At 43.0% G+C, this 8,624-nt stretch overlaps 1 long non-coding RNA gene across 1 annotated transcript; it reads right to left on the bottom strand.

Moving 5' to 3' along the window:
* Positions 1-4,593: 4,593 nt before the first annotated feature.
* LOC132855936 (uncharacterized) lies at positions 4,594-5,400 on the bottom strand. The gene is made up of 3 exons (XR_009649385.1): positions 4,994-5,400; positions 4,854-4,891; positions 4,594-4,743 (listed from the first exon to the last, which is right to left on the bottom strand). It is a non-coding gene; the product is annotated as an uncharacterized LOC132855936 (long non-coding RNA).
* Between the last annotated feature and the right edge of the window lie 3,224 nt (positions 5,401-8,624).

Here is an 8,624-nt window from a genome sequence, read left to right as displayed (position 1 = left end):
TGAGAGGTGCGTGGGGTGATGAGTGTGTGTGAGGGGTGTGTGTGGGGTGAAGAGTGTGTGTGAAGCGTGTGTGGTATGAAAAATGTGTGTGAGGGGTGTGTGGGGTGAAGAGAGTGTGTAGGGAGTGTGTGGGGTGATGAGTGTATGTGAGGGGTGTGTGGGGTGAAGAATGTGTGTGAAGGATGTGTGGGGTGAAGAGTGTGTGGGGTGAAAAGTGTGTGTGAGGGGTGTGTGGGGTGAAAAGTGTGTGTGAGGGGTGAAGAGTGTGTGTGAGGGGTGTGTGGGGTGAAGAGTGTGTGTGAAGGGTGTGTGGGGTGAAGAGTGTGTGTGAGGGGTGTGTGGGGTGAAAAGTGTGTGTGAGGGGTGTGTGGAGTGAAAAGTGTGTGTGAGGGGTGTGTGGGGTGAAGAGTGTGTGTGAGGGGTGTGTGGAGTGAAGAGTGTGAGGGGGCGTGTGTGGGGTGAAGAGTGTGTGTGAGGGGTGTGTGGGGTGAAGAGTGTGTTTGAGGGGTGTGTGGGGTGAAGAGTGTGTTTGAGGAGTGTGTGGGGTAAAAAGTGTGTGTAAGGTGTGTGTGGGGTGAAGAGTGTGTGTGTAAAGAGTTTGTATATTGTGAATAATGTGTGTATGGAGTATGTGTGGGGTGAAGAATGTGTGTGGGGAGTGTGTAGGGTGATGAGTGTGTGAGGGGTGTGTGTGGGTTGAAGGGTGTGTGTGAGGGGGTGTGTGGGGTGATGAGTGTGTGTGAGGGGTGAAGAGTGTGTGTGTGAAGGTTGTGTGGAGTGAACAGTGTGTGAGAGAGGTGTGTGGGTTGAAGAGTGTGTTTAAGGGGTATGTGTGGGGTGAAGAGTGTGTGTGAGGGGTGTGTGGGGTTAAGAGTGTGTGTGAGTGGTATGTTGGTTGAAGAGTGTGTGAGGGGTGAGTGTGGGGTGAAGAGTGTGTGTGAAGGGTGTTTGGGGTGAAGAATAAGTGTAAGGGGTATGTGTGGGGTGAAGAGTGTGTGTGAAGGGTGTGTGGGGTGAAGCGTGTGTGTGAGGGGTGTGTGGGGTGAAGTGTGTGTGTGAGGGGTGTGTGGGGTGAAGAGTGTGTGTGAGGGGTGTGTGGGGTAAAGAGTCTGTGTGAAGGGTGTGTGGGGTGAATAGTGTGTGTGAGGGGTGTGTGGGGTGAAGAGAGTGTGTGAGGGGTCTGTGGGGTAATAAGTGTGTGTGAGGGGTGTGTTGGGTGAAGACTGTGTATGAGGGGTGTGTGGGGTGAAGAGTGTGTGTGAGAGGTGTGTGGGGTGAAGGGTGTGTGGTGAAGAGTGTGTGTGAGATAAAGAGTGTGTGTGAGGGGTGTGTGGGGTGAAGAGAGTGTGTGAGGGGTCTGTGGGGTAATAAGTGTGTGTGAGGGGTGTGTTGGGTGAAGACTGTGTATGAGGGGTGTGTGGGGTGAAGAGTGTGTGTGAGAGGTGTGTGGGGTGAAGGGTGTGTGGTGAAGAGTGTGTGTGAGATAAAGAGTGTGTGTGAGGGGTGTGTGGGGTGAAGAGAGTGTGTGAGGGGTCTGTGGGGTAATAAGTGTGTGTGAGGGGTGTGTTGGGTGAAGACTGTGTATGAGGGGTGTGTGGGGTGAAGAGTGTGTGTGAGAGGTGTGTGGGGTGAAGGGTGTGTGGTGAAGAGTGTGTGTGAGATAAAGAGTGTGTGTGAGGGGTGTGTGGGGTGAAGAGAGTGTGTGAGGGGTCTGTGGGGTAATAAGTGTGTGTGAGGGGTGTGTTGGGTGAAGACTGTGTATGAGGGGTGTGTGGGGTGAAGAGTGTGTGTGAGAGGTGTGTGGGGTGAAGGGTGTGTGGTGAAGAGTGTGTGTGAGATTAAGAGTGTGTGTGAGGGGTGTGTGGGTTCAATCAAAATGCTGCCAGTGTTGTGGATGCAGTGTGTGGTGTAAATGTCCATGATAAAGGGAAGAGAGACTCTGATGATCTTCTCAGCTGTCCTCACAATCCACTGCAGGGTTTAGTGATCAGAGACGGTGCAGTTCCCAAACCAGACAGTTGCTCAGGATGCTCTCCATGCTTCATAGGAAGTAGAGACACTGCTGGGCTTTATTACTGATGGAGTTTGTGTTGAGTAACCAGGTGAAGTTCTCTGCCAGATGAACACCAAGGAATTTGGTTCTCTTGATGATCTACAAAGAGGATTCGTCGATGTTCAGTGGAGAAACGTCTCCTGAAGTCAACGACCATCTCTTTAGTTATGTCAGCGTTCAGAGACAGGTTGTTGGCCCTAAACCAGGTAGTTAGCTGTTTCACCTCCTCTCTGTATGCTGACTCATCGTTCTTGATGATGAGACCCACCACGGTCGTGTCACCGGTGAACTTGATGATGTGGGTCGTGAGTCAGCAAAGTGAACAGCAGTGGGCTGAGCTCGCAGCCCTGTGGAGCCCCAGTGTTCAGTGTGGTGGTGTTGGAGATGCTGTTCCTGATCCTGATTAACTGATGTCTCCTAGTCAGGAAGTCCAGGACCCATGTGGTGGGGGAGGTGTTCAGGCCCAGCAGTGTCTTTATTGTCCAGGTGGATGAGGGCCAGATGAAGGGTCGTGTCACTGGCATCGTCTGTGGAGCGGTTTGTAAACTGCAGGCATCCAGTAAAGGTAAGACTTGGGTCTTTATGTCCTCATGACAAGCTTCTCAAAGCACTTCATCATGGGACGATAGACATTGAGGCAGGACACTGTAGACTTCTTTGACACGATTTAATTTTATAAAATATAATATAGATTTATGTTTATAAATTACTATAAATACTGCAACATTTCCTCAGGAATTTAATGCAACTTAATTCTTTCTACACCTACACTTTACAAACAGAGATTGATGGGTGAGATTTTACTGCCACCTAGCGGGTGATAGCGGTATCTATTAAAACTATAATTCGTTTGTTTCAGCTTTAAATATCATTCATTCATTCATTTTCTACCACTTATCCAAACTACCTCGGGTCACGGGGAGCCTGTGCCTATCTCAGGCGTCATCGGGCATCAAGGCAGGATACACCCTGGACGGAGTGCCAACCCATCACAGGGCACACACACACTCTCATTCATTCACTCACGCAATCACACTCTACGGACAATTTTCCAGAGATGCCAATCAACCTACCATGCATGTCTTTGGACCGGGGGAGGAAACCGGAGTACCCGGAGGAAACCCCCGAGGCACGGGGAGAACATGCAAACTCCACATACACAAGGTGGAGGCGGGAATCGAACCCCGACCCTGGAGGTGTGAGGCGAACCACTAAGCCACCGTGCCCCCCAGCTTTAAATTTAAAAACAATAATAAAACAACGGAGGATGTTCACAGTAAAATAATCATTTTAATTTAAATGCCTAAAGCTAGATGAGTCTGTGTCTGTATTTTATTATTTATTTCTTTGATAACATGTCTCTAGGTTATATCTCAGTATTTAGGTGTTTAGCATAGCAACATTAATCACAGAATAACTAATACAGTGTGACCTTTGGTGAATGAGTGAGTCAGATACTGAATCGGTGAATCAATGAGTCAATGAAGCAGCAGCTGAAATAGGCCATTATTTAAAGACAAATATAAATAAAGGCAGTTAAATAAATTTTCAATCATATGCATGAAGATTAAACCAGGTTCAGGCCTCATGTCTCATTGACTACTGAAATAAATCTTCTGTGTTTATGGTAAAAAAAATGTGAATTTTATAAAGACTAGAACAGCAAAATTAACCAAAATAGTGATGAAGGTCAGGGCACTGAGCACACAGTAAATGATCTAGCCGAGAAAATCTGCTAGGAGAATTTATGCTAATAGTTTCTTGTTGAAATCAATACGTCGACTCTTAAGACGTAAGTGAAAGTTAGCATTAGAGTTATACTGGAGATACTGAATGCACTTCACAAAAGCTGTTGCTGGACAAAGCTGTTGCTGGGTGTCAGTTGTGTTCAGAATTTGTCTGATGAACCTTTGCTCTTGTTAGTCTTCCTGTATAAGCGCAGCAAAGTGGTAACACGTACTTGGGCAAAATGGTTTAGCTGCAACAAACAGGATGTACAAATACCTTTAAGTGCACGTGTTATATGAGGTGATGGTGCAGTCTATCACGGCGATGTTTACTGGAGTATTTTTAGTTATTAGTAAATCTCTATTCACTGAATGTGAATCTGTCGCTGACTTACAGTATATTTAAGACCAACTCACAACTATATTAAACACACACCAGTAATGGATCATTTATTCTTATTCTTGTTCTTATTTTCATTCTTATTTGAACTAATGTACAAAAAAAACATAGACATTTTTCCTGAAATTGTACTTTACATCTTTTATAAAAAATATATAAGATACAAAATCTGTAGGATGTAAAACACAAAAATTATACAGCAACATATAAAGAATCATACATTTTATTTTTTTCTTAGATTTACTGCTGGTGAAATGTAAGATCAAGACATTTGAAAGAAATCATTGTGAAAATTTCAAGACTTGACATTAATGTAGATTTCTAACTCGTAATGATAATTAAGGATTATATTTTACTCTAGTCGAGAGATTTTTCTTTGCTAAAAGGTTATCTTTGTGTAATAGTACCTTGTGTTTGACCATGAGACATTTATGTTATCTTACAGATTTCTTCACATCAGTGTACACACACTCATCTGATGAGACGGGTTTTCTTTTTTCAGCTTTGGTTTTCCTCTTGGAGAATTGCAAAGCCGCATAATTCAGTGATTCAGCTTCAGATTCCTGAATAATAATAATAATAATAATAATAATAATAATAATAATAATAATAATAATAATAATAATAATAATAAAATGAGTAATAACACAGTAAGGAAATCTTGTTTTTTTACCTTCATCGTTCCTGGAGAATCTTCTACAGCAGTGTTAGCTATTAATATAGAAATTCTCTAATTAGTAGTTTTAAAAGAATTAAACTTTACTGTATTTCTAAACTGTATTTTTACTTTATGTGATGACAAAAAAAACTCACATCTAGAGGTTTTAGGTTTTCTTCTCCTCAGTATGAAATAAGTGAGACAGAAAATCAGAAGTGCGCACAAACCCAAAGCCGATCCCAAACCGATCACTGTCCGATGTAGAGATCTGATCATTTCTGATTCTGTTATTTCACCACATTATATTTAGATTAGTACAAAACACTGACATCTCACCTGTGTTGAGTTGTGTGTTGGTGTTAGTGTTGTTTCCATGCAGTGTTGGTTCACACACCACTGAATAATTACCCAGAGCTGCTTTAGATGTTTCTGATGCAATAGTAACATGATCACCTATAAACATTGATCAGGATTCACTTAGTAAAAGTCTGTAACTCAGTGTTGTTGAAGAAAACACAGTTAACATTTCACTACTTCACTATTATTTATCTTCCAGGTTGAACATGTTAACAATCACCAGGAAAATATCACTACATTAAACCAGGAGCTTAAACATTCAGAATCAACTCAGAATCCTACCTTTAATTTGTAAATAAGTTCCATCTCCAAACACAATGCTGTGTCTTGTCACTGCACAGTAGTACATGGCTTCATCAGACTGAGTGATTTTTAAAATTATCATATTGAAGCAGTTTAAAGATCTTTCTATTCGAAAATGAGACCTTTGGAATCCAGTGTGAAAAATTTCACTACCGCTTTTATACACTGTGACTACAATCCGAGGTTTTTCTCTCTTTGGTTGCTTAAACCATATAATTGTTCTATCTACATTTTCAGAAACACAACACCGTAGAGTCGCCGAGTCTCTGATATTCACACTGAGCTCTTTATCAGGCTGATGAACTGGTGGCTTTGTGACAGATTGTGCAGTAACCCAGTGTCTACCAGGATGGACTGTGTCTAGAACAACAAACACTCTAATTAGTTAATGAATGTAATTCAGATATTATTATAAATATAAACAACAATAATTGTAATAATTTGCTCATATTACTTACACATGGTGCTGAAGATGAAAAGTAAAATCCAGAAACTGCTCATTGTTCATTTCTTATTAATTCTACAGTGTTTGTATCTCATTTATTAACAGAATGTGAATGCACTTGAAGCACGGTTTGATTTTATATTCATACTACAGGCGGTCTGTACTGAGCATGCTCAGAATATGACATGTGATTGGTTGTATTTAAAAGAAAAGGGCATGTAACACAATCATGTGGTATTCTGATCTGCCTACATCGTTATAGATGTTATGATCAAATGGAAAATGTGGTTTACTCGTACACTCACGTGTGTCTACACTAACATCTCACTGTTGTGTGTTTTAACTGCTCACTTTGCTCACAAACAATTAAATTTTTTTGTAGTGTAAAGAAATGCCAAAATAAGTCACTTTGGATTCGAGTCCACACAGATTTGTCCCTAGATATTCCTGTAGTCATGTGGGATTGTCAGTGTTGTGTTCAGCAGAACTGTGATTGTATTAAAGTGTATTATAGAACTGAACGTCTTCAGATATACAGTATTTGTCTACAATGATCAAATAATAGCAAGATAAGTCAAGGTCTGCCCGGAGATCTGAAGTCAAGTCAAGAAGATTTGACTGTCATTTCAACCATATATAACTGACGCAGTACACAAGGGATGTGGTAGCTAAGTGTTTAAGGTGTTCGAGTGGTTAAGTGTGTGTGAGGGGTGTGTCAGGGTGAAGAGTGTGTGTGAGGGGTGTGTTGGGGTGAAGAGTATGTGTGAGGGGTATGTGTGAGGTGAAGAGTGTGTGTGAGAGGTGTGTGGGGTGATGAGTGTGTGAGGAGTGAAGAGTGTGTGAGGAGTGAAGAGGTGTTTGGGGTGAAGAGTGTGTGTAACGAGTGTGTGGGTTGAAAAGTGTGTGTGAGGGGTAAAGTGTGTGTGTGAGAGGTGTGTGGGGTGAAGAGTGTGTGTGGGGGTGTGTGGGGTGAAAAGTGTGTGTGAGAGGTGTGTGGGGTGAAGAGTGTGTGTTGGGGTGTGTGGGGTGATGAGTGTGTGTAAGGGGTGTGTGGGGTGAAGAGTGTGTGTGAGAGGTGTGTGCGGTGAAGAGTGTGTGTGAGGGGTGTGTGGGGTGAAGAGTGTGTGTGAGAGGTGTGTGGGGTGAAGAGTGTGTGTGAGAGGTGTGTGGGGTGAAGAGTGTGTATAAGGGGTATTATAGTAATTTATAATTCGTACCCCCAACCCTGGAGGTGTGAGGTGAACGTGCTAACCACTAAGCCATCGTGCCCCCCATGTCTGGTTTAATCAATGACAAAAAAAAAGTTTGTTTTCAGCACAGAAATCTACCATCCACCATCAATGGCCTGGTCTGAGACAGGAGGGGAACTGGGTCTCTATAAAGCTGCCCATGGTCCTATAGGCAGTGTCTGCGAAATATATAGAAATGTCATCCCAAGTCATTCACTGTTCGATGTTAAATGAGTTAGCTATATCATGATTAGAGACGTCACTTACCAGTTGACTCTAAGGACCAGGTCCTTCCAAGCAGCTAGGACACTATCACATGTCCAAACACTGTGTCAGGGACAGGGGTGTTTTCACAGAGATTAAAAGACCCAAAAGCAGGAATAACATGAAAAGGGAGTTTTAATAAGGAGAAAAAAATATTTATAAAACACAAGAAAAACACTGGGAAGGACAAAGCAACTGAAATAACAAAACAGAAACCAGGCACTAAGTCAACAAACCAAAAACACTCAAACACAGAAACACACGTAAAAGACAACTGGTATAAATAGGGAAAGTAAGTATTAGAACACAAGGAACGGGTGTGCAGAGGCAGGGAAGGGATTAAGGTAAGGGCCGAGGCTAACACACGTGAACACAAAATAAAAACCAAATCACATGGTAGAAGACAAACAAAGCCAGCCAGAACGTCCCCCTGGTGTTCAGGCAGGGAATCGTCAGAGCTGTCCATGACACTCTGACACAGACACAGACATTTCTGTATTTCTCTGATATGTTTGTATGGAGACAGATTGGTTTGTGATGGATGAATTTCTTCAAATCGCAGTCAGTGAACTAAATGATTTTAGATCTTTTTGTGGTATAGTTAGTAGGCTGGAGTGTCCTTGCCGCGATGCTATTATAATTTTCATTCATTCATCTTCTACCGCTTATCCGAACTACCTCGGGTCACGGGGAGCCTGTGCCTATCTCAGGCGTCATCGGGCATCAAGGCAGGATACATCCTGGATGGAGTGCCAACCCATCGCAGGGCACATACACACACTCTCATTCACTCACGCAATCACACACTAGGGACAATTTTTCCAGAGATGCCAATCAACCTACCATGCATGTCTTTGGACCGGGGGAGGAAACCGGAGTACCCGGAGGAAACCCCCGAGGCACGGGGAGAACATGCAAACTCCACACACACAAGGTGGAGGCGGGAATCGAACCCCGACCCTGGAGGTGTGAGGCGAACGTGCTAACCACTAAGCCACCGTGCCCCCTTGCTATTATAATTTGTACAATTAAATAACAACATATCTAAAAAGTATGAGACAACAACAACAAAAAAACATAACATTCTGGAACGTCGTTTAACAGCCGTTCTTGAACAGGTTCTGCTCGATCATCGTCACTAAAATTTTCTGGGTCCGATTCGGGCTCAAATTGATATGGTTTTATTGA

This window comes from Tachysurus vachellii, chromosome 13 (genome assembly GCF_030014155.1).
Source record: "Tachysurus vachellii isolate PV-2020 chromosome 13, HZAU_Pvac_v1, whole genome shotgun sequence".
Taxonomy (NCBI): domain Eukaryota; kingdom Metazoa; phylum Chordata; class Actinopteri; order Siluriformes; family Bagridae; genus Tachysurus; species Tachysurus vachellii.
This window is presented reverse-complemented; position numbering and strand designations above follow the sequence as displayed.